The 26,966-nt window shown below is 39.4% G+C and overlaps 1 protein-coding gene and 2 long non-coding RNA genes across 4 annotated transcripts in view; 1 reads left to right on the plus strand and 2 right to left on the minus strand.

The window, feature by feature from the left end:
• Nucleotides 1-18,229, minus strand: part of LOC306641574 — a 125,978-nt gene extending 107,749 nt beyond the window's left edge. The window contains exons 1-2 of one of the 2 annotated variants that reach the window (XR_013758197.1): nt 14,381-18,229; nt 14,198-14,347 (exon numbers count right to left, since the gene is read on the minus strand). This is a non-coding gene — a long non-coding RNA (uncharacterized lncRNA). Of the gene's footprint in view, nt 1-9,035; nt 14,348-14,380 lie in introns of those variants that run through there. The other variant, XR_013758198.1, reaches the window with a different exon arrangement.
• Nucleotides 1-26,966, minus strand: part of LOC306641571 (uncharacterized protein) — a 148,054-nt gene that overhangs the window by 117,808 nt on the left and 3,280 nt on the right. The window lies entirely within an intron of this gene.
• Nucleotides 95-26,778, plus strand: LOC306641573. The gene is made up of 4 exons (XR_013758196.1): nt 95-2,138; nt 9,053-14,173; nt 15,471-15,598; nt 20,348-26,778. It is a non-coding gene; the product is annotated as an uncharacterized lncRNA (long non-coding RNA).

Here is a 26,966-nt window from a genome sequence, read left to right on the forward strand (position 1 = left end):
GATTCTGACCAGTGTAATCAGGCAAGAAAAAGCCATAAAAAGCATTCATGCTAGGAAGGAAAATGTAAAAGTGTCTTTTTCACAGACAAATCTACAAAAGAACTAATATATGAGGATAGCAAATTTGCAGAATATAAGATCAGAATATCAACTTAATTGTATTTTTATATATTAGAAACAAAAATTTAGAAATTAAGAAAAATTTTAAAACAATATGATTTTAATAGCAACAAGAAATATGAAACACTAGGAATATTTGATAAAATATATGAAAAACATATATACCACCAAACGTTACTGAAAGAAAATTTTTTCCTTGCAGTACAGGGAATTGAACCAGGGCCTTATGCATACTAGTAAGTACTGTACCACTGAGCTACATCTCCAGTCCTTTTTCTAATTTTTTTTTTTTTTAAGACAGAATCTTGCTAAATTTCCCATGTTGGCCTCAAACTTAGGCTCCTTCTGATAGTCTCTTGAATAGCTGGAATTATTGACATGCACCACCACATCCAGCTTGCGAAGAAATTTAGGAAGACCTAAATACAGGAAGAAATATATACTATTTGGGGATCAAAACCCCAATATTGCTAAGATATCAATTCTCTTCAAGTTGTTCTATAGAGTCAACATATTCCCATTGAACGTCCCAGCAAGATTTTCCACAGGAATTGACAAACTTGTTTTAAAATTTATACGAGTTATTCTAAGTTCAAAAAACTTAGAATAGACGAAACAACTTTGAAGTTCAAAGCTAGAAGATTCATACTGCCCAACTTCAAGATCTATTTAGCAGCTACGGGAATCAAAACAGTATGTTTTGAGATAAATAAACCAAGTAGATAAATGGAAGATAATAGAGAAATAGGGCTGTAAATAACAAGCACAAGGCCCTGTGTTCAACCCCTAACACCACTGAGAGAGAAAGGATAGCTCTTTCAACAAGCAGAGCTAGAACCATGGGATATCCATATGCAAAACAATGAACTTTGATCCATATCTTGTTATTAAAAAATGCTCAAGATGGGGATAGTGGTACATACCTGAAATCCCAGCTTGGAAGGCTGAGGCAGGAGGATTGTAAGTTCAAAGCCAGCCTCAGCAATTTAGCAAGTCCTAAGCAACTTAGCAAGACCTTATCTCAAAATAAAAAACAAAAAGGGCTAGGAATGTAACTCAGTGGTAAAGCATCCCTGGGTTTGATCCCTAGTACCAAATAAATAAATAAATATTGCTCAAAATGAAACATAGGCCTAAATGTACAACCTAAAACTATAAAACTTCTAGAGGAGAATACTGGAGAAAAATTTTGTGACCTTGGGGCAGACAAAGATTACTTAGACACGACATCAAAACATGACTCATTTTGAAAATTATAAACTTCATCAATATATCAAAATATACTACTAAGTGAATGAAGGCAACCTATAAGATGGAAGAAAATCATTGTTAAATATATACCTAATGAAGGACTTGTATTCATACTATATAAACAACTCAAAAACTACCAAAAAGAAAGAAATCCAATTGTAAAAATAGGCAAAGGATTTTAACAAAATTCTTTTCACCATACAGTTTAGATACTTTACTGAAGATATTTATATGGCAAATAAGCACAAGATGCATTAGGAAAATTCAAATTAAAGGCTCAATGAAATCTTACTACATACCTGTTAGAGTGATTAAAATTAAAAAGACTGACCATCCTAAGCATTGACAAGGATGTGGAGGAACTGGAACCCTCATAAACAGTTGATAGGGATTTAAAATGGTATGACCACTTTGCCCAAACAATTTAAGAAGCTTCTTAAAAATTTAAGCATGACACTGAGAATTTTGGAGGCAGTAAAACTATTCAGTATAATACTTTAATGGATATATGTCATGCATTTGTCAAAACCCATAGAACATACAGTGCCATAAATAAACCCTAATGTAGCCCTAAGCTATGGGCTCTGATGTGTCAATATAGATTCATCAAGGATAACAAAGGTACCACTCCAGTACAGGATGTTGATAATGCGGTACATATGGTAAGGTCTAAATGGAAACACCGTGCTGATCCCTCACTTTTACTATGGATCTAACACTGCTGTAAAATATAAAGGTAGTTTTTCTTTTAAAAAATGGTGACAGAGGTTTTCAAGATGGCGGCCTAGAGGGTGGCTGCATTTCGTGTTGCTCCAGGACTCAGGATTCAAGAGAGGAGATATTGGGACGCTTGGGACCAACTCAAAGTAGCCGGGTGACTCTCACCCCCTGGGGGGGCATCCCGGATGGGACGGGGGTCCCGGAACGCAGGAAACTTTGTGAAGTAGAACTGCCGGCGAGACGCCCCTCCCCCCGCTGGAGCGCCATAGAGGAGGCCGCTCGGCACAGCGCTGGGACTCGGAGCAGCCACTGGGGCTCCGGCGGCTGCCCGGGGGAGGAGTGGCGGGGAGAACTGTGTGGACTCAGGACACCGGGGCCTGCCCTGAGGAGGAGGAGAGGAGCGTGGCCACTTGGATTCGGAGAGACTGCACCAGAGCTGCAGGCGGTTGCCAGAGGAGAAGCTGCGCGGCGAGCTGTTTGGAATCAGAACGACGCTTCTGAACACCGGGGCCTGCCCTGAGGACGAGGAGGAAGAGGAGCGGCCGCTTGGATTCGGGTGACCACACGGGAGCTACAGGCGGTTGCCAGAGAAGGGGCTGCGTGGCGAGCTGTTTGGACTCTGACCACTTCTGAACCCCGGGGCCTGCCCGGAGGAGTAGGAGAAGGAGGAGAAGGAGCGCGGCGGGTCCTTTGGACTCGCAGTGACTGCATTAGCGCTCCAGGCGGCTGCTCAGAGGAGAAGGCGAGTGGTGAGTTGTTTGGTCTTAAAGTGACAGCTCCTGAACACAGGGGGGCTGCCTGGAGGAGAAGCGTGGTGGGACGCTTGGTCTTGAGTGGCCGCACCAGAGCTCCGGGCGGTTGCCCAGAGGACCCGTGCAGCGGGTCACGTGGATTCAGAGCCACTCAGAGGGACTGCTCCTGAACACCCGGGGGGTTATCTGGAGAAGGAGGAGGAACGGGGAGGGTCACTTCGACTCGGAGTGATTGATTGCCCCGGGCTACGGGTGGTTGGTGGGAGGAGGAGGCACGAAGTGAGTTTCTTGGACTCCTAGTGACCGCACCGGCATACTGGGCGGCTGTCTGGAGGAAGAGGCCTGTGGCGGGTCTCTGGGACTCAGAGCGATTGTTCAGGGCCACAGGTGGCTGCTCAGAGGAGGGGCCACGCAGCCAGGCGATTAGGTGCAGAACAGGGTCCCAGGATCTAGGAGGCTTCTGGGTGGAAGAGCCGCACAGAGACAGGCTTAGGGCGGAGCGAAGGTTCCAGGCCTATGGGCAAATTCTCTGAGGAGGGGCAGCCTAAGGAGATTCATCTGCGAAGGGTGAGGCTCCCAGGCCCAGGAGGTAGGGCCGGGCCCCTGGAAACTTTGCAGAGGAAGGCAGCCCAGCCCAGGCAGTAGCTGTAAATTGAGGGGAACCTCTAGGAGGAAACTGACCAGCGAGACCTCCCCACTGGGTGAGTCTTCCCTGCCTGGTGAGGTTTCCCCACAAGGACGGTAAAACCAGAGACACAGGCCCAAACAGGCCTTGCCTCAGCCCGCAGCCTAGGTCCCCTTTGGATGACCATTGGTCAACAAGTGGAGGCACCTCTGCCCACTAGCAGGGAATATACCCCACCTGAAGGCCACCACTCCTAGAGAGGCAGCTTCCTTGTGGAGCACCGCATTATCAACTTCCTCCATGACTTCAGCCTACTGAAGGCTAAGAGGGGATATATATAGAAATCTTCAGGGACACTGTAAATCAACAGAGGAAATCTGCAATATCTCAGCGGTCCACTGATATCTGAACAATATGAGAAAACAAGGAAAGAAAATGCTGCAAACAAATCTAGATGTTACATCAATAAAACCCAATGACAGCATGGCAGAAGAAATGACAGAAAAGGAGTTCAGAATGTACATAATTAAAATGATCAGAGAAGCAAACGATGAGATGAAAGAGCAAATGCAAGCATTGAATGATCGCACCAATCGACAGTTAAAAGAGCAAATACAGGAAGCAAAAGATCATTTCAATAAAGAGTTAGAGATATTGAAAAAAAACCAAACAGAAATCCTTGACATGAAGGAAACAATAAACCAAATTAAGAACTCCATAGAAAGCATATCCAATAGGATAGAACACCTGGAAGACAGAACCTCAGACATTGAAGACAAAATATTTAACCTTGAAAACAAAGTTGAACAAACAGAGAAGATGGTAAGAAATCATGCACAGAATCTACAAGAACTATGGGATATCATGAAAAGGCCAAATTTAAGAATTATTGGGATTGAGGAAGGCCTAGAGAAACAAGCCAAAGGAATGAACAACCTATTCAATGAAATAATATCAGAAAATTTCCCAAATCTGAAGAATGAAATGGAAAATCAAGTTCAAGAGGCTTATAGGACTCCAAATACACAAAATTACAACAGACCCACACCAAGGCACATTATAATGAAAATACCTAACATACAAAATAAAGACAGAATTTTAAAGGCTGTGAGAGAAAAGAACCAAATTACATTCAGGGGGAAACCAATACGCATATCAGCAGATTTTTCAATCCAGACCCTAAAAGCTAGAAGGTCCTGGAACAACATTTTTCAAGCCCTGAAAGAAAATGGATGCCAACCAAGAATCTTATACCCAGCAAAACTTACCTTCAAATTTGACGATGAAATAAAATCCTTCCATGATAAACAAAAGCTAAAAGAATTTACAAAAAGAAAGCCAGCATTACAGAACATTCTCAACAAAATATTCCATGAGGAAGAGATGAAAAACAAAGAAGCAAATCAGCAAAGGGAGGAATTATCCTAAAGGAATTGTCAAATAAAGGAGGAAACAAGTTGTGTCAAACAAATAAATAAACAAAATTTTAAAAATGAACCAAATGACCGGGAAACCAAATCATTTCTCTATAATAACCCTGAATGTTAATGGCCTGAATTCATCAATCAAAAGACATAGACTGGCAGACTGGATTAAAAAGAAAGATCCAACAATATGTTGCCTGCAAGAGACTCACCTCATAGAAAAAGATACCCATAGATTAAAGGTGAAAGGATGGGGAAAAACATACCATGCACATGGACTCAGCAAAAAAGCTGGAGTATCCATCCTCATTTCCGATAATGTAGACTTCAAGCCAAAGTTAGTCAGAAGGGATAAAGAAGGTCATTTCATACTGCTTAAGGGAAGCATAAATCAGCAAGATATAACAATCATAAACATCTATGCCCCAAACAGTGGCTCATCTATGTATGTCAAACAAATCCTTCTCAATTTCAGAAACCAAATAGACCACAACACAATAATACTAGGTGATTTTAACACGCCGCTCTCACCACTGGACAGATCTTCCAGACAAAAATTGAACAAAGAAACCATAGATCTCAATAACACAATCAATAATTTAGACTTAACGGACATTTATAGAATATTCCATCCAACCAAGAGTGAATACACTTTCTTCTCAGCAGCACATGGATCCTTCTCTAAAATAGACCATATATTATGCCACAAAGCTAATGTTAGCAAATACAAGAAGATAGAGACACTAGCATGTATTCTATCAGATCATAATGGATTGAAGTTAGAAATAAATGAAAGAGTAAAACACAGAAACTATTCCAACATCTGGAGATTAAACAATATGCTATTATATGATGAATGGATAACAGAAGATATTAGGAAGGAAATTAAAAAATTCTTAGAGGTAAATGAGAACAAAGAAACATCATATCAAAATCTCTGGGACACTATGAAAGCAGTACTTAGAGGGAAATTTATTTCATGGAGCGCATTTAATAAAAGAAGTAAAACTCAACAAATAAACAACCTAACACTACAGCTCAAAGCCTTAGAAAAAGAACAGAACAGCACCAAAAGTAGTAGAAGACAGGAAATAGTTAAACTCAGAGCTGAAATCAATGAAATTGAAACAAAAGAAACAATACAAAAAATTGACAAAATAAATAGTTGGTTCTTCGAAAAAATAAACAAAATTGATAAACCTTTAGCCACACTAACAAAGAGAAGACGAGAGAAAACCCAAATCACTAAAATTCGGAATGAACAAGGAAATATCACAACAGACAGGATGGAAATACAAAACATAATTAGAAGCTATTTTGAAAATCTATACTCCAACAAAATAGAAAATTTGGAAGACATCAACAGGTTTCTAGAGACATATGAATTTCCTAAACTGAATGAGGAGGACATAAACAATTTAAATAGACCAATTTCAAGTACTGAAATAGAAGAAGTCATCAAAAGCCTACCAACAAAGAAAAGTCCGGGACCAGATGGGTTCTCAGCCGAGTTCTACAAAACCTTTAAGGAAGAGCTCATTCCAATACTTCTCAAAGTATTCCATAAAATAGAAGAGGAGGGAACCCTCCCAAACTCATTCTATGAAGCCAATATCACACTGATACCTAAACCAGACAGAGACTCATCAAGGAAAGAAAATTTCAGACCAATATCCTTAATGAACATCGACGCAAAAATTCTCAACAAAATTTTAGCAAATCGCATACAAAAACATATTAAAAAGATAGTGCACCATGATCAAGTGGGTTTCATCCCAGGGATGCAAGGTTGGTTCAACATCAGGAAATCAATAAACGTAATTCACCATATTAATAGACTTAAAGTCAAGAATCACATGATTATTTCAATAGATGCAGAAAAAGCATTTGATAAAATACAGCACCCCTTCATGCTCAAAACACTAGAAAAAATAGGGATAGTGGAAACATTCCTTAACATTGTAAAGGCCATTTATGCTAAGCCCATGGCTAATATCATTCTAAATGGTGAAAAACTGAAAGCATTCCCCCTAAAAACTGGAACAAGGCAGGGATGCCCTCTTTCACCACTTCTATTCAACATCATCCTTGAGACTCTGGCCAGAGCAATTAGACAAACCAAAGAAATTAAAGGGATACGAACTGGAAAAGAAGAACTCAAACTATCCCTGTTCGCTGATGACATGATTATATATTTAGAGGAACCTGGAAATTCCACCAGAAAACTCTTAGAACTCATAAGTGATTTCAGTAAAGTAGCAGGTTACAAGATCAATGCCCATAAATCCAACGCATTTTTATACATAAGTGATGAATCTTCAGAAAGTGAAATTAGGAAAACTACCCCATTCACAATAGCCTCGAAAAAAATAAAATACTTGGGAATCAATCTCACAAAAGAGGTGAAAGACCTCTACAATGAGAACTATACAACACTAAAGAAAGAAATTAAAGAACACCTTAGAAGATGGAAAGATCTTCCATGTTCTTGGATAGGAAGAATTAATATTGTCAAAATGGCCATACTACCTAAAGTGCTATACAAATTCAATGCAATTCCAATTAAAATCCCAATTGTGTACCTTACAGAAATAGAGCAAGCAATTATGAAATTCATCTGGAAGAATAAGAAACCCAGAATAGCTAAAGCAATACTTAGCAGGAAGAGTGAAACAGGGGGTATTGCAATACCAGATCTTCAACTCTACTACAAAGCAATAGTAACAAAAACGGCATGGTATTGGTACCAAAATAGAAAGGTAGATCAATGGTACAGAATAGAGGACACGGACACAAACCCAAATAAATACAATTTTCTCATACTAGACAAAGGGGCCAAAAATATGCAATGGAGAAAAGATAGCCTCTTCAACAAATGGTGCTGGGAGAATTGGAAATCCATATGCAACAGAATGAAACTAAACCCATATCTCTCACCATGCACGAAACTAAACTCAAAATGGATTAAGGACCTCAGAATCAGACCAGAGACCCTGCAGATTATAGAAGAAAAAGTAGGTCCAAATCTTCACCTTGTTGGTCTAGGACCAGACTTCCTTAACAGGACTCCCATAGCACAAGAAATAAAAGCTAGAATCAACCACTGGGATAGATTCAAACTAAAAAGCTTTCTCTCAGCAAAGGAAACTATCAGCAATGCGAAGAAAGAGCCTACAGAGTGGGAGAATATCTTTGCCAATCATACTTCAGATAGAGCACTAATCTCCAGAATCTATAAAGAACTCAAAAAACTCTACTCCAAGAATTCAAACAGTCCAGTCAACAAATGGGCTAAGGAAATGAATAGACACTTCACAGAAGAAGATCTACAAGCAATCAACAAACATATGGAAAAATGTTCAACATCTCTAGTAATAAGAGAAATGCAAATCAAAACCACCCTAAGATTCCATCTCACCCCAATTAGAATGGCGATTATCAAGAATACGAGCAACAACAGGTGTTGGCGAGGATGTGGGGAGAAAGGTACACTCATACACTGCTGGTGGGGCTGCAAATTAGTGCAGCCACTATGGAAAGCAGTGTGGAGATTCCTTAGAAAACTTGGAATGGAACCACCATTTGACCCAGCTATCCCACTCCTTGGCCTATACCCAAAGGACTTAAAATCTGCATACTACAGAAATACAGCCACATCAATGTTCATAGCTGCTCAATTCACAATAGCCAGACTGTGGAACCAACCTAGATGCCCTTCAATTGATGAGTGGATAAAGAAACTGTGGTATATATATACTATGGAATATTACTCAGCCATAAAGAATGATAAAATTATGACATTTGCAGGCAAATGGATGAAATTGGAGAATATCATGCTAAGTGAGATAAGCCAATCTCAAAAAGCCAAAGGACGAATGATATCGCTAATAAGTGGAGGATGACACATAATGGGGGGGAGGGAAGGGTTAGAGTTAGGGTTAGGGAGGGGGGCAAGTATGGAGAAAGGAACTACTGTATAGAGGGTAAAGAGGGGTGGGAGGGGTGGGTGGAAGGGAAAAAATAACAGAATGAATCAAACAACATTGCTCTATGTAAATTTATGATTACACAAATGGTATGCCTTTACGCCATGTACAAACAGAGAAACAACATGTATCCCATTTGTTTACAATAAAAAAAAAAAAAAAATGGTGACATAGCTGGGCACAGTGGTGCATGCCTGTAATTCCAGCAACTTGGGAGGAGGCTAAGACAGGAGGATTGCAAGTTCAAGGCCAGCCTCAGCAATTTAGCAAGGTGCTATGCAACTTATTGAGACTCAATCTCAAAATAAAAAAAAATCATAAAGGGGTGAGGCATAGCTCAGTGATTAAGCACCCCTGGGTTCAATCCCCGTGCGAAGAAAAAAAAAAATGTAGAAGAAAGGTATTGATATATGCTACAACATGAATAAACAATTAAAACATCATGCTAACTTAACCAATCACAAGGAACTGTCTGTGTGACTCCATTTATATTCTATGCCCAGAACAGGCAAATATATAGAAATAGAGATTATATTATTAATGGCCAAGAGTTGGGGGACTGGGAGGAGGGAATGGGGAGTAACTGATAAAGATAAGCGGTTTCTTTTGAGTGAACTGTTCTAAACTTAGATTGTGTGCTGCTTGCACAACTCTGTAATAATGTAATAACCATTGGATTGTGTACACTTTAAATGGACAAACTTTATGGTGTGTTGATTAAAATCTTGAGATGTTTTAAAAATTTAAAAATCACTACAAGAGCTGAGAGAGAAAGAATCAGTTATGCCTGATACATGTATGTGAGAAAGAGGATATATTTAGAAACAAACACATATGTCCATAGATTCGTTGAATTCCTTTTAGTTATGATCTCAAATTGGAGGTAGGGAAAGCAAGTGTACTCCAGTATAGGTACTTTTCTATATAATACTGGTGTGATTATCTGTCCTTATAAAAAGGGGAATCAAGTCATATTGGCTAAGAATTCATTTTCAACTTAAAATATATAATGAATCACAGTTAAGTCTGTATTAAACATCTTTTGTTTGAAATACACAATGAATCAAGTGTGAAATAAAAATATCTGATTAGAATAGAAAATGTTAAGCATACACCTGCCCTATAATCCAGTCACTCCACTCCTAGCTATATACTCAAGAAGGAGTAATACAAAGTCCTGTATACAAATGTTCATAGCAGCTTTATTTTAATAGCTAGAAAACGAGTGATACATAAACAAATTATACAGATAACATACATCCAAATAATGTAACGCTATTCAACAATAAAAAGAACTGATACATGTTCAATACATCTTGTTAATGGATAAATAAAAAGCGTTATGCTAGGAAAAAGAAGACATGGCAGGGTATGAAAGATGGTGAAATCAGACATCATTCCCCTATGTACATGTATGATTACACAAATAGTGTGAATCTACATCATGTACAACCATAAAAATGAAAAGTTGTACCCCATTTGTGTACAATGAATCAAAACAGTCTGTAAAAATAAAGAGATAATAAAAAGAGAATGATTCCAATCTGTGTGTGTGTGTGTGTGTGTGTGTGTGTGTGTGTGTGTACGTGCACACATGCGCATGCACCCACTGGCGGGCAACCCAGAGCCACATGCATGCTAAGCACATCCTCTACCACTGAGCTATACCCTCAGGCCTATGATTCCATTTATGTAAAACTTCAGCAAAAGCAAACTAATCCACAGAGTGGTTGTCAGAGGAAGAATGACAGATTACAAAGGGGCCTAAGTGAACTTTTGGGGGTAAATGAATATGATCACTCCATTGATTGTGGTAATACTTTCCCCAATGTAAATACAAGACAAAACTCAAACTCATCAAATAATCTATTCTGAATACATATAATTTATTGTATGTCAATGATATCCCAATAAAACTTCTTTAAAAAGATGACTCCAAGCAAGGTGTGGTGGTGCAGGCCTATAACCCAAATTACTCAGGAGATTGAGAAAGGAGGATCACAAGTTTAAGGCCAGTTTGGGCAATTTAGTGAGACTGTCTCAAAGTTAAAAAAGGCTGGGGTTGTAGATCAGTGGTAAAGGGCCTCTGGGTTCAATACCACTAAAAAAAAAAAAAAAAAAAAAAAAAAAAAAAAAAAAAGACTGTTAAAAATGTAGGTCGCATGACTCTAACACTCCACACATCCCCCACCTTGTTATTCAGGATGCTCAGGGGAACTGAACCAAGAGTCTCCCCCACACCAACTACTTTTTCTGAACTCAGGACCAGTGCTCTGCATAAGCTCCAAATACACATTTTACAAAAGGAATCAGAGGAGCTGTCTCTCCCCTCTGAGTCCCTATTGCCTCTTATACTATCTTCATAAATAAAAGTTATGAGACACTATATGCTTATGAAAATCCAGCTTCTGGCTGGGACGGTAGCTCAGTGGTAGAGCGATTGCTTTGCACATGCAAGGCACTGGGTTCGGTCCTCAGCACCACATAAAAATAAAGATGTTGTGTCGATATACAATGAAAAAAAAAATTTAAAAAAAAAATCCAGCTTCGTCCTACTCCTATCCTGGAAAAGATTTCAAATTCGAGAATTCTAAGAAAGATAGCACAAACAGATCTATTTTATACTGTGTAGAGTTCTATCAGAAGGAATGGTCCACCAGAGATTCAAATCATGTTATTTCTGTTCTTTATTAAGAGATATTTGCCCCTTTTTTCATAGAATTAATGAGAACAGAAAAACACTTGGATGCCACTGAGGGTCACATTATCTGTTATAATCAAATTCAGCTGCATGGAATAGAAAACCCAGTTGTTTACATGTAAGGACTCATTCTCTTCACTGTATAAAGGCCAGGAGTGAACAGTCGGAACTGTTTTAGCAGGTCTATGAAGTCATCAGGGTCTCAGCCTTCTTGTCTCCTCTAGCATGTGACTTCCATCCTCAAGGTCACAAGATATCTGCTAAAGCTCTTTGATCTAAGCAGTAGGAGGAAGCAAGGGGGAGGGCAAGGGAGCTGCCCTGATCATTCTGGAAGATAAAAGGCAGGCTGAGAGGGGGACGTAGGTCACCTGTCCAACAGGAGGTCTGGTGCATGACTGCTTGGAGTCAGAGATGAGGGACACTGGAACCCTTTCCCACAACATGAAGAGAGTTGATCCCTGCAGCTGAAACATGGTCTCATGTATGAAGACCTCCATTATTGAGCCTGGTACTATGATTTTCCTTTCCCTGAAAAGCTGCTACAAAACAGCACTGAAAGAGCACCCCTCCTAGGTTCCTGTCCCAGACTTCAGGGTCTGCATTACAAGCACAGGCAGGGCCTCTCCTTACTGTGGCCCCAGAAAAGCCCTGGGGAGACCTGCTAATGCTCTGCCCCAGAATACCTTCATCTTCCTCTGAGCACTCAGTCCCTCATGCCTAGTGAGCAGGGGATGAGCAGGGGAATGAGTGGGCATACGGCAGGAAGAAGGCATGCTGTCCCTAAGCACACACTTACAAAGCGGTAATGTCTCAGGGACAGGGGTGTAGCCCAGAGGTTGAGCTCTCTTGGGTTCAATCCCCAGTACTGGGGGGCGGGGAAAAAGTGGTGATTCTTCAACAAAATAAAAGTGTTATTATTGGGGAGGGAATGGGAATGGTACTAGGGAAGTTTGTTCAATACTGTTGGAATCAAACAGAGAGTAGGATGGTTGCCTTCATCAGACATGGCTTTCCTGCCAGCCAATCACAAGCCACATCTGCCTGTAGCCCTGTTTTCTGGTGTCAGGTGCTAGAAGCATCTGCCTTGCCAGGCCTGGTGAGACTGGTTCCTGATGGTCTCACACCTGGGAGACATCAGGGACTCGGAGGGATGGAAATCCTTTGCAGAGCATAACTTCAGGAAGCAGACAGCCCACCTAAGGAGTCAATACAGAGAAGAGCACTGCTGCCTTTGCTACTGACCACCCAAGGAACAAGGAACTTGTCTGGACTTTGGCACTCTGGCCACACTACTCCCCAAAGATCATTCCAGCTCAGCTCTGGGTCCCCTCTGCCACCATCAGTGAATGAACAGAGGGACTCCAGTCACATTCCACTCCTTCGAAACACCCAAGTGCACTAGAGGCCCTTGGATACAAAGGAAGGAGAGTCTAGGAGCTTGGAGGGGAATATGCTAGACTTCTAAGCCTCCTGCCCAAGTCCAGTACTTAACCATAATTATTAGAGAAATATATTATTTTTGCTTAAAACATATTTCAAAGAGAACTACAAGGTATAAAGTAAAATAAGTTTTCCTTGCCTCCACACCTAGCTGCACTTTCCAGGGACCACCATATATAGCTTCTAATATATCTAAAATTTTCTATCCACGGGCTAGGGTTGTAGCTCAATGGTGGAGCCCTTGCCTTGCACATAAGGCACTGGGTTCAATACTCAGCACCACATAAAAATAAATACATAAAATAAACGTATTGTGTCCCTCTACAACTAAAACTATTTTTAAAATGTTTTCCTATCCAAATGTATACTATTGAATGTATTTGCAAGAATTTTACAATAAACAACTCAATTAATAATAATAATCTCTAATTTATAAAATGTGTCTTACACTGAAAACTAAAAAACTAAAAAACAATAAAAGTGAACATTCAGCTCTTCCAGAGAGCAGTTTTTAAGATGACCACCAGGTGTCAGAATTACCAACAGTATTCCCCAAATGACGACTGGAAAGTTACAAGAAGGGAAAAGTGCGTGGCTGGAAAAGAGGGTAAGATTCCTCCCTAAACAGGATTCTTTGGCTCTTTGGCCCAATATTTCACCTACTTGGGATTGTGGGGAGGGAGTAAAAGGAGCCACAGGAAAAAAATATTAAATTCTCTGACCATGCATGGATTCCTATTCAGTTGGGTACCCTTTGATCTTCGGAAAAGCTCTGTTTAAACGCTGTTAAATTTTACATAGGAAATATAAAAATGACTATGCAGGGTTGGTCCTCCTACAGCTAGCTTCAAGGCAACTTTTGGAAGCCAAAGCCATTTCTCCTCTCCAAAGCTAGGAGATCAGTTGAGGGGGACACACACAGTGGAGGGTTCAGCAACAGCCATCCTTGTTTTAAAAATCCAATTCTGTATGTAGAAGGTCTTCCTATTTAACCTGAAACACCAAGCTTCTTGCTCACTTCCTATTGACTCCTCACATACTTTCTTTACCAGGCCTGACGAGCACCAGGCCTGACAAGCTGCTGACCTAAAAGCATCTGATCTCCACACTAGAGCACAGGGAAGGGGCGTCCCCTTCACAGGCTATCACCTAGGGTGAGTTATTCCCTTGTTGCTCACCCTGGCTGGCACCCGGCACCCAACTCCTGTGCAGTCAACACACTGTGGAGGATGCCAGGCGACTTCTGGGGCAAGCCTCATCCTGTATCTTCTTGGATCACCAACATCCATCCCAAGAGAGAGGGGGATGGGAAGTAGTTACAACATGGCCTTGTGCAAGGAGGTGTTCAAGAATGAGCAAACCTCTTCCTTGGGATGGCACAACGGAAGAATGTCAAAAAGAAAAGAGAATCCTTGCACTATGCCACAGCTGGCACTTATCTAGGCTATTTCCAGGACCACATTCCTTTTCTGGGGCTAGGGAAAGGTTTAGAAGGGATTCAGACCCACTACATGCTGGGACTTTTCATGGATGAGACTTTACTGTGTAGAAATACCACCCTCGTAGAAGGGAGCAGGATGTGGTGTGAGGAGACAGGAGGAGATAAGAAAAGAGTACAACACTTCATGGACAATGTTAAGGATATTTTAATTCTACTTGAGACTTGTGATCTCCTTGGTTTCTGACAGGCAAATTAAGGTGACTTTTTATGTGTGCTAAATGACCACATCTGCTAAACTGGTACATCCTATATAGGCCACATAAAGCAACAGTAATTATTTTAGTCACTACATGCTTTAAATTCTGTACACGTAATTTAAAATGATACACCTGTGGTGCCATACACATATTAAAAATGCCAATTATTATTAAAACATAAGTGGTATTCATATTCAAATGACAGCACATTTGATGTTTCAAACATAATGTACAAGCCAAATGCCTCATATAAAAATAAAAAGGAAGTAAAACAATGTTTATATTGGGATTTACATTAATTTACCATGACTGGAATAATAACTGTTGCTTCGATGTGACCAATTCAGGTATGGCAACTGAGATTTTTCCCATTATCCTATTATTTATGATACACAAAAATAAATGACAAAAAAAAAACCTCTCATAATGCTGTCCATATTCTATTCCTGACCACTTCCTTGGGCACGCATGCTGTCCTTGATGAGGGTCACACTAGCCCAATAGCACCCTAATCCACTCTGAGTTTCTCAAGGAGGCCAAGTTAATAATGATGGGCCTCTCCTCTGAGCACTGAAGTCATTGTTTAATCACTGTTTTACCAGGTACCCACAAGGTTCCTGGGTTCCTGGTAAGTCAAAGAGCATCCAGACCCCTTTCTCTCAATCACAAGTTCTACTCTATTGGGCCAAATGACAAGGGTTTCACAAGGCCAAGACAGACTTCGCAGGTCAATGTGTGTCTTGAGTTTTCCAGGTCACCAGATCCTCTGGAAAGGAAGTAATCAATGGAGTCTGGTAGTGGGAAAGGCAGGAATTCTGGTACCCACTCCACTGAATCAAACATATGCCTGCCCCTCCCCCTCGAGGTTAATCATGCTTCAGGTGAGTCAGTGATGTGAGCAATCATGTTTGGTTTTGCCATGTGTATGGTATCCTAATGACAATGACTACTCCCTCAACTTAGTCCTTCTTCCACAAGAGACTCCACCTCCCAACCCTGTGTTCAGTCAGGCCAAAGGCCTGCTTCAGAATCTCCAGTCCCTTCACCAGGACCAGAGGCGGTGTCCCATCTAGAGGGTGAGGAAATCATGAATATGAATTTAAAGAAAGAGAAGACTTCCTGCATCAGATATCAGTCTGGGCACAGAGCAAAGCCAGCTGAAAGTTCAGACAGGTCCCTGACCATAATTATCCCTCCCTTATGGGCAGCCTTCCTCACCTGCAGCCAAGCAGCTTCTGAGGCAGTGACAAATAGCTGTGCCTGTCGAAACGCCAGAGGAAACATTCCTCACCAGGTTTCTCAGCTCAAGCTTCAGTGAGGGCCCAGAAAAGCAAACAGACTGCACCAATGGCAACAAGAGAGAACTGGTTCTTCTGCTCTCTAGATGGCTCATGACATTTCAATTATGTTCAACACAATATAGCCGAATTATTTTTAACCTTACAGAGTCTCCTGGCTTTGAAACAGAAGTATTAGTTGGTGGGGGTGAAGGACAGGCAGAATTAGAGACAAAAAAAACCCTTATGAAAAGAAATGGGCCTATAAATGGTATTATCCACAGTAGTAGGGTGGGGAAAGAATGGCACCTTTTATTCAAGGAATCATGTTTGTGGGACATTTGGGTTGTTGTTATTTGTACCTTATTTCTAGAGTAATATGGTGCAAGCAATTTCAAGCAATTTCACTGATACTTCAACAAATGGCACGCAGCCCTCAGTTCTGACTTCGCCAGTGGCTGTGCTGCCATGATTATCAGAACAGTTCAAGATAATCCTATTGAAAGTAGTCAACATAAAAAGATTCTTACTACAGAACCTTTTGGACGACTTGATTCAGTGTCTGAACAAACTGATCACATACCTTGATAGCTCTAGGATCAGGAGGAAAACAGAGAAGAGTACCATTCCTTCTGTTTATTCCACTTTTCCTCCCCATGCCATGAAAAATCTCTTTTCAAAACTTCTCAAAGGTGTACCACAACCTTACAGTAAAAAGATGTACCCAAATTTCTTCTCATTACGGTGTTAGGAGTTTAACAAAAGCTGCAACTTTTAATGCCTTCAGGTGCTAAATAGATTTGTTTCATAATATTATCGAGCTGTATCCTTTTGACCCTGAAACACTTTATTTTTTTTAAATGTTCATTTCTTCTTAAAATATAGCCCACATGGGTATGTGTTTCTTAATTCTGTCAGAAACACAACAGTGCGCATTTGACCATAAATGGTAACTGGCAGTCAACCTCCATATCTAGGAGGCAATAGGGAGTAGTGGAGACTGATAAACTGAAGAGTGCACATTCTGCATAAAAGCAGAAGCTACTGTTAATATCAACAGTCTGTCCTGCAGAAATGTGGACCCAAATCTTTGAAAAGAAAAAACTAGAAATCCAGATTCTTATGTGTAATCTCTCAAGTTTTAAACATGGACTATGAGCTTTAAATATTTTTTTGGGCTCGGATATAGCTCAGTTGGTAGAGTGCTTGCATCATAAGCACAAGACCCTGGGTTCAATTCCCAACACCACACACAAAAAAATTCATATGGTCTACTTTGCTACCTCCTTATATTGACTAGCAGCAACATGACTAGGGATAGACAAACCATCCTGGAAGTCAGGAACCCAAGACTAGTAGAGCCAGCTGTGACACCAACCCACTCTTTTCTCTTGAGAAAGATAACCATTATGGGCCTCAGTTACCATGTATGAAAAGTTTAGAGGTCCAAAATTCCTTTTTTTTTTTTTTTTTTTAAGGTTGGCCACTTCTTTTGTTTGTTTGTTTTTAAATATTTTTAGTTGTGGATAGACCTTTATTTTATTTATTTATTTATTTATATGTGGTGCTTAGGATCAAATTCAGGGCATTACACACCAGGCAAGTGCTCTACCACTGAGCCACAATCCCAGTCCCCCTCCTCTGATCCTAAATTACTGTAACATATGACTGAATAACTTTTCTAAATGGTTGATTCCCACAAAAATAACCAGGAATATAAAAGAAGTGAAAACAAAAAAACCAGGTCATTGTGCCATGGTGGGTTCTATTAGGTTGCCCAGACATGAGGCCTTGGTGTGGCCAAGACTACCTCTCCTGTATGACACCCACCTATCCACTGGGGGAAATAAAAAGTGTATATCTTCCATACATCAGCTAGGTAGCAAGGAGCACCCCTCTATGAAATAGAACTCTCTTGGGTCTTCTGAACCCAATTCCAGGATTTCAAGGGAACATTATGGTCAGAACAAAGTTGATCAACAGGCCGTCACAAGGCACAACTCCTGCTTGGCAAGTTTAATGTTCAGCCTACCTGTGATGAGCTTTGTAGTTGCCACACGGTGGCCTACCACTTGAGCCAAATGTACTAGGAATAACTCTTGTGATATAATGCCCTGCCATGGCCGTGTGTACATGAGTACATGGCTTGCCCTGTACCAGAGTACACAGGATTTCAGACTGGCACCATGTGCTTCAGGAAGCAAAGGAAGGAAACAAAAATATTAGAAAGGCAAATAATGAGGCTGGGGAGATAGCTCAGTCGGTAGAGTGCTTGCCTTGCAAGCACAAGGCCCTGGGTTCAATCCCCAGTACAGCTAAAAAAAAAAAAAAAAAAAAAGGATGGGTAAATTAAAGGATTTTCCCACTTTAAAGGTTAAAATGAGCATATTTCAGAACAAATAAAAGGAGTTCACATTCTTGTGTCTTTATAAACCCTATGGCAAAGTGAAGGCCCAAAGAACAATGGAATCCCAAGTGAATTATAAGCAGGTGGTTTCTTCACAAAGGCCACCTTGACACAGAGAGCTTGGCTCCAAATGACATTGAGAAAGGTATTTGGCATTTACATCCTAAGTGTTTTTGTGTATCAGTCATGAACCGCAGGACCTTTTTATTTTGGTTCTGATAGCTGCCAATAAATATCTAGTATGTTTTAAACAGTGAATTACCTTTGGTCCCCAAACCAGCTACTCTGTCAGTCCCAGCTCCCTTACTGGTATTTTCTTCACTGTGCTCTGTTCCTGTCCTAGCTTTAATTAACTTGAGTGCTTACTCCAAAAGTCGGCTTATTTTTATCGTAAGGTCTTTGCATTATGTGTTCTTTCTGCCTGGAATGTTTTTTACCCTGATCTTCATAAGAGCAATTCATTCAGATCTCAGTCTCAAAGATGCTGCTCAGAGAGGTTCTCCCTGACTTTTGAAATAAAGTGCCTATCCACACACTATGTCCTATGACCCTACCTTAATCCTCTGCCCATCACCCCACACCACCTGAAATAGTCCCTGTTTCTTTCTTCATTGCCTGTGTTCCCTAGAAGACAAAATATAAGATTAGAATATAAACTTGGATGAATTTCTAAGAATATAAGCTGCATGGAAATAAGGATATTTTCAGCACCTACTAGAACAGTGCCTTGAATACAGGAAGTGCTCAAAAAACATTAGTCGAAATATTGGATGGAGGGTTTGATGGATGGAGAAACCATTGAGTAAGTATCCACAAAGTGCCCACAGCAAACTGAGAATATGATGAGGAGTAAGATATTCCTCAAGGGCCCTACAGTCTACCAGGGAAGCCAGACCTTCGCAGTGTACAAAGGGTGAGAAAAATGCTTATGGAAGTGTATCGAGCCTTCTCCCCAAGATGAGTGTGAGGACAATCTCCATGGAAGGGCAGAGCTGGCCAAAAGGATAAGAGTGAGGCAGGGATGGCAGACAAGGCATTGGAGGAAAATCGAAACAAAAACACCAAGTCAAAAGTGGTCCCTAGGTTCCCAGAGCCCCCAGGAGGTCTGGTGTGACTGGTTAGAGGAAGTGGGAGAGATGGGGCTATGAAAGTGAGGCATGGACATTAGATTTTATCCTCTCAGCAATGAAAACCATCAAAACAGTTTTAAGTAGGGAAGTGACATAATGGCTTTACGCCTTATAAAGATAATCTTGGTGGCAGTGAAGGTAATTAATGAGAGAAAAGAACAAAGAATTTAGGAGATTGTTGTTTACTGCAGGTGAAAAAAATGTAAAGGATACAAACTATTCATAGCAACAGAGGTGGAAAAGAGAAGCCAGATTTGAAAGCTATTTAAAGGGTAGAATCAATAGAGCTTGGTGACACATGAGATGTGGGAGTGAAAGAAAAGATGGGGTTAAAGAAAACCCAACTTTCTGGTTCATGTCAGTGGGAAAAATTTTGATGTTCTTCATCAAAATGAATGGCTCTGGTGCATCAGGCCTCCAGAGCCCTAGATTCATACTGTCTGTGTTATAGCTGAGTCTGAGCCTGTTTGCTTGTGTAAGCTCATGGACACTGGCCTAAGTGGTCATCTATGTTCCTAGCACAAATGCTAGCTTATCTGCTTAATAAGTAAATTTGTGTAGAAGTCTCTCTGCTGTGTGTACATCAAATCTACAATGTTGATAATTTCTCTGTCCATGAAGATACACATTGTTTCAATGCACAGCCATTTTTGGAGGCACACACTGGTCCATCGCCACAGAAGCATGACTATCAGTCTAAATATAGATGTGCCCGTTGCCTCAGAGAAAGAACAGACAAGAAGTCATGACTCCACTTACTCTAAGGAAATTTTAAGGTGATAAAATTGAAAAATCAATGGATGTTATATTTCTTAGGTCTGTAAATCTGCACTGAAGATCAAGTTATGATTATCTCACCTACGTTTCGCTTCTCTGGATCTGAACTGCTAATGTGGTCCCCAGCCCCTTCTAAAGGAGCCCCATCCTCATCTCAAGATATTTCTGTCCTCAAGAGATATCTCAAAGATGCTGAAGAGCAAGTACAATTGGCTACCTGGCAAGGTATTCTGCAAGAATCCCCCACTTTATCCCTTTCTTCCTCCTGTGGCCCTCACTTGCTGTGATCACCTGAAAGGCTATATAATGTGAAAAGCACAGACTCTGTAACCAGTTAGGTTTGAATCCCAGCTTTGTCACATATGAGCTGTGTGAACAAGCTATTTAGCCTTTCTGTGCCCCAGTTTCTGCTCTTATTTTTTTAAATAGTATTATCTAACCTATATCATGGGGGTAGTTATGATGATTAAATGAGTTAATATTTATAAAACAGAATAGTGCCTGGTACCTAGCAAGCACTAGAAATAAATAAATAAATAAATAAATAGAAACTATTATTCCCACAACCACTATTGCTGCTGGCCCTGGGGATGCCTCTGGTAGGTCCTGCTATGAGGTGTCAAAACCATAGGAGTTCTGTACAAAGTAAGGGACAATGTCCTCCCTCCTTTTGTGATATATCAAAGGAGTAACAAAGCAATACAGCTTATATCCAATGTTTTCTGAAATGACTGTGTAAGCAGTTCTTTACATTTGCACTCAGAGCCCTCCCTTCTTATAAGATCAGCCTCCAAAGGACTGCAATAAGACATAGTCCACAGACACCCAAGCTGGAAGACAAATGAGTGACAGACACCACACGGTCTCTGGAGCTCCCTCCCTTGGGGCTTTGTTACAAGGTCAAGTGGGTCCAGCTTGGCTCCAGCTCCCAAAGGATGAGCTCTGCCCAGAAGACTCCTCCTTTCCTTCTAAACAGACTCCTGGAGGTCCCTCTTCCCAATTCTGACAAAGAGAGAGTATAAGTCTAATACAAAGAATGAGACATCAGCTGTATTGTTATTTGAAGGTGGAAAGTAAATATAAATTGTCAAAACATACTAAATTCAAGACTAAAGAATAGTACTGCTAGGAGCTTTCAGTTTGCCTTTGATGATGAAGTCACTTGTCAATAGTCTTAGCATTAGAATAGGGAGAGGAAAATAAAATTTCAAACATGATATCATTTACATTAGTATCAAAAACCACCTGATACCTAGGAATAAATCTAGTAAATTATGTGAGATTTTCTACACAGAAAACCATGAAACATCGCTGAGAAAAATTAAATATGACATTAAAGGAGACCAATCAAAGTAGAGAAATATACTATTTTCCCAGATACAAAAATTTCTAGATACAAAACATAAAGATATCTGTTCTTCCCAAATTGAACTACAGATTTATTGCAATTCCAATCAAAATGGCAGCAATTTTTTTGTGGAAATCAACAAGATGATTCTATATTTTAAACACAAAGAAAGGACCAAGACAAACTTTAAGAAAAAGTTGAAAGACACTACCAGATGGTAAAAGTTACAAAATTATAGCAATGAGGTCAGTATGGCATTAGCACAAATTTTTGCTTAATTATGCATACAGATTCTTGAATAGACCCATGGAATAAAGCAGACAGGTTATAAACAGAAGCATACCTGTACAGTCCTTTAATGACCTCACTGTAGAACAGAGACAGGATGCGTTTTGTTTTGTTTTGTTTTGTCATTTTGTTACTGTAGTGTCAACTCGATATCCACATGGATAAACAATGCAGCATGACCCCTACCTTACATAGGTCACAAAACTCAGGACTGTAGACATAAAGTGAAAGGCAAAATACTGAAACTTTTAGAGGATAACATAGAATATCTCCACACCCTTGAGGACAGGGAATGACTTCTAAAGTAGGACACAAAAAGCACAAACCATAAAGGGAACAATTGATGAATTGTATTTCATTAGAGAACTTCTGCTCATCAAGATTCCATTAAGAATGAAAGCAAACCACACAGTGGGAAAAGAAATTTGCAATATACACATCCAATCAAGGCCTCATATTCCCCTTGAATTCCACAAATCAATGAAAAGTCAACACAATCTTAAAAAGTGGATGAGTGGCAAAAGACTTGAAAAGGCACTTCATAAAAGACAGCATGCAAATGGAAAAAAAATAAATATATGTGTGTCTATAGCCACACATGCCTAACATCATTAGACATCAGATAAATGCAAATAAAAAACTACAATAAGATGCCACTGGGTCCTGGTAACATTCTATTTCATGACCTGAGTGGTGCTTTCACAGGAAACTGAGTTGTATACTTACAAATTTATATACTCCTCTCTATGTATGTTACTTTAAAAAAAGAAAGAGAGAGACAGCACTTCAACTAAATGCAATGTGTGGGCCTTCTTTGGATCCTACTTCATACAAGCCAACTGTTAAAAAAAAATTGTGAGATGGGGAAATTTGAGCACTAACTGCATATTTGATGATAATTAAGGGATTATTAATTTTTTTAAGGTGTCACAAGGGTATTGCAACAATGTTTTCAAAGAGTTGTTATCTTTTAGAGCTACATACTGCAATAGAAGTATGTTATAATTAAAATAATACCTTGCAGCCTAATTGTCTCCCCCCAAAACAGTAGATGCCTGCAGCCTCCCTGAGCTGACCTTTCCTGTCATGCCCTAGACATCAGGCTTATACTATCTAGCCTCATCTCAGTTAGGTATTGGTGGCTTCCCTTGCCAGTGGACCTGGCTAAAACTGCTAACAGAGTAAAATAACAGAGTAAAATAACCAAGTATGAAATCCCTGAATAAATCAAGTCTGGCTCTTTCTTATTCCCAGATCCTACACTATTATAGTTTAGAAACCCTCATTAGATAGATGAAAGTGGTTGCAAAAATAAACCTGGCTAGGGCCTCGGGATGTAATGTGTCTCTCAAGAACTCCAGTTTTGGGAGCTTTCCTAATTCACAAGGAAAGAAAATTCACTCATTCCTTCTTACTTTCATTTGCCATGTCAAGATGTAGTGTCCTAAATTAACAAATCTCCAGTTTATACCTAGCTTGCTCTATTACCCCTACTAGGCAGAATGTCCACATTTCAACAAGAACTTCTTGGAGAAATAAACTGTATCTTCAATAAGGCATCCCCCTATAATAGCTTCTAGAGGAAGGAAAATCTTTTAATATCCCTTAGGGGTTCACTTATCTACTAATTAGGCTGATGAAATGATGCAGCCTTCAACGGTGAGGGAACAAGGCTTCTTGCACACAAAAAGGGGAAAGTTCAAAAATTAATTTATAGAATTTGTTTCATTTCTTCTTTTAACACCTGCAGAACTAAACAAGGGCTTTCATCCAAAGTCTACCACAAGCTATCTCTGAAAAGTAATGTTTTGAAAGGGTTGAGCACCAGCTTTGAAGTCTGTGTACCCAGCTCTGCGGCACACCAGTTACATAACCTCAAATTTTCTGTGCTTCAATTTATCATCTGTAAAATGGGGTTAAAATAATACATAACCCATAGATAGAGAAAAATTAAAATAGTACAATAAATATAAAACACCTAGAATAGTGTCTGCTCCATAGTGTTAGCTCTTAGTATTATTTTATGATCATGGAAGCTCCACTGTGGACATCTGTCATCACAGGAAAGGATAAGAATGGAACAAGTAGCTACTACAAAACAAAATGACTTGAACAGTGTAGAAATTCTGGCTAAACCTTATGAACACACCTGCTTCTATGTCATAGCATTTGTTGATAAGTTGGGGATACAAGAAAAAGACATTCTGAGATAAGGGGTCAAAGGTGTAACAGAAAAGCAGGCATCCTCAGAAATGTAAGGAGAAAACTAGCTGTTATGTGTGAAGAAGCAAACTCCTTTAGTGTTAAAAGTTGCTAAAATTCCACCAGTCTGATTTAGCCAAGCACTGTTCTACCAGCCTCAAGAAACACAGTACTGTTTTACTCCTTTGTTGTTAATACTGGCATTCATGGCCTTTCATTCAACAATTTTTTAAAATTTAGGCTATTATAGATCACACTTGCCTATTCATCTAATATTACTTACTAAACACAATTTGAATTGATTAATTTATTTAGGTGCTGGGGATTGAACTCAGGATTTCTTGAATACTATGATTGCACTCTACCACTGAGTTACACCCCCAACCATTTTACAATGAAAATACTGAACTAAAGAAATCAGGTATCATTTCAATAATTTTTTATATATAACTACCTACTATAGTTTTTAAAACTTTTTAGTTTTAAGTATTTAATCATTGATCTGTTGCCTCTATATGGCCTGTGTATACATGTTTTTCCCATAATTATTAGAATTTAATAGTCATAATGTATTTTACCATTATCATTTCTGATTATCATAATTCCAGAGGGATAAACAGTACATTTGAAACTGAGAATGAGGATGACTGCCCAAAGGGCCTGTTGTCTAGAGTCTATGCAGGGACTCCCAGGGCTATTAATTATTTACCTACTTTTCAACGTTAATAAATAGGAATGTCTTTTTGCCCTTTATTCCCCAGATGAATTTAACCAAATGAGAGATGGGTTATATATGTATAGAGACAGCAGTCTGAGAATACAGGAGGTACAGGTGATGAAAAGGAGATTTTTTTAAAAAACACAATGTCAATAAAATGTGCACAACATTGCTTTATCTGACATGTTTTTATTATGACTAAGTTTTCATGAATATTTTGATGGTTTTTGAGTGTTATTTTTTAAAGGCGGATGCTTTAAAAGCATAACATTAATACAAAAAAAGAAAGCAAAATTATCTATAATCTTCATAACCCAAGTAAACCCTGTTGACAATTTTTAAAGATACACTTATATAGTGGAAAATACACTGAGGAAAAGTATAAAATGAAAAAATAAGAACTATACTATCCCAATCCTTCCACCCAGAGATACACTTTTCTATCCTACCAGAAAAAATACAGGCATACATATTCATTCATTCACCAAAATGAATCATATTATATGCAATGTTTTATAACATGCATTTTTCACTTAATAACATATCTTGCCACTATGTACTTATCAGCACATGGTGATTACCATTTTCTTTTTACTCTTACAAACAATGCTTCAGTGAATATCTTTGTACCCAAATGTTACATGTGTTTTTTTTTTAATGTGATCCTACCACAAAGTCAGTCCAGTAATTACAAACTACTCCAAACAGTCTATTCCAACAGTATGGTGGGGGAAAAATAATCTTATTTCTATGGTCCATTTTGGTTCCTTCAGAAAATTTCCCAAGATACTGTTATTTAAACCACATGGGTCTCAGGAACAGCTTGAGAAGGCTATTGAGAAAAGGACCATTTTCAGCTGAGAGGTAGGTGCATACCTATTTACTTCTGACTGTAAAGCAGAAAGTAGTCCTCAGTTTGCACTAAGATATACCTGGTGTGCTACCTCAACTACTGCTTACAGGAGTACACTAAATGCTCACAGAATGAATGGAATGTGTTTTGGTTTTGGTTTCTTTTTTTTTTTTGAGGTGGGGCAGGGTAAGAAAGAGCTAGAGATATATGCATGGAACAGTGGGTAAAACTGCCAGGTTACTGTGCCCTTTACCTCCTTGTAGAAGACCAATATGAAGCATGACATTCAGAGTTGTCTGCCTAAAGCTACAAAGGAACACAGCCGAGTGGCAGAGTTGGGGTAGGAAAATGACTAGAGTACACTAGAGTACAGCTTAGAAATACTGATAATATTAAAACCATCTTATACATTTGCACTTAGTTGCCTCAAATCATCTATTGATTGACTGACTGGTTGACTGCAGAGTTGGGACTGAACCCAGGGCCTTAAGCAAGCAGGCAAGCACTCTACCACTGAGTTACATCCTCTGCCCTCAAATCCTTTCTAAATGATGAAGGTATTAAATTTATCTTCAAACATTTCAACATAGTACTTTTCCAAATATTTGTTCTATTTGTGATCTCATTTGACCCACACATCAACTCTATCAGACAGGTTGGCCAGTGTCGTTGTCCCTACGTAAAAGATGATGTGTCTGAGGACCAACAAAGTTAAATGACTTGCCCAAGGCCAATCAGCTGGCTAAGTATTCTGACTCTTAAGAACACTCTCAAATCCTCTTCCTAATTCTTCCAAACCCACCAAGTCCAACAAGTCTAGCTTGCCAATTTTACCTTAAAGAAAAGCTAGAAATGAAACTATATGTAAATATATCCCTTCTCAGGATACCTGGGTTTCTTAAAAATACCTCTTCTTAACAAATTAAATAAACTGAATATTGGTGTTAAATACTAGGCTGAGGTACAAACTTAAATATTTTACATATAATTATATTTATTTTTAAATTTATTTATTTTGCAGTGCTGGGGATTGAACCCAGGGACTCCCACATGCTAGGCATGTGCTCCACCACTGAGTTATATAACCCCAGGCCTTAAACTTAAATCTTAACAAAAATAAGTCTCTACAAGTTTACAAAGGCTTGTGAAAATATGGCTTCATGTTTTATTATAAACACCCACACTATCTTAACTTTTTAAAAGTCTAATAGCTTTTAATTTTTACAATGACAGTACCAGTGAAGTGTCA

This window comes from Sciurus vulgaris (assembly GCF_902686455.1).
Source record: "Sciurus vulgaris genome assembly, chromosome: 12".
Lineage (NCBI taxonomy): Eukaryota > Metazoa > Chordata > Mammalia > Rodentia > Sciuridae > Sciurus > Sciurus vulgaris.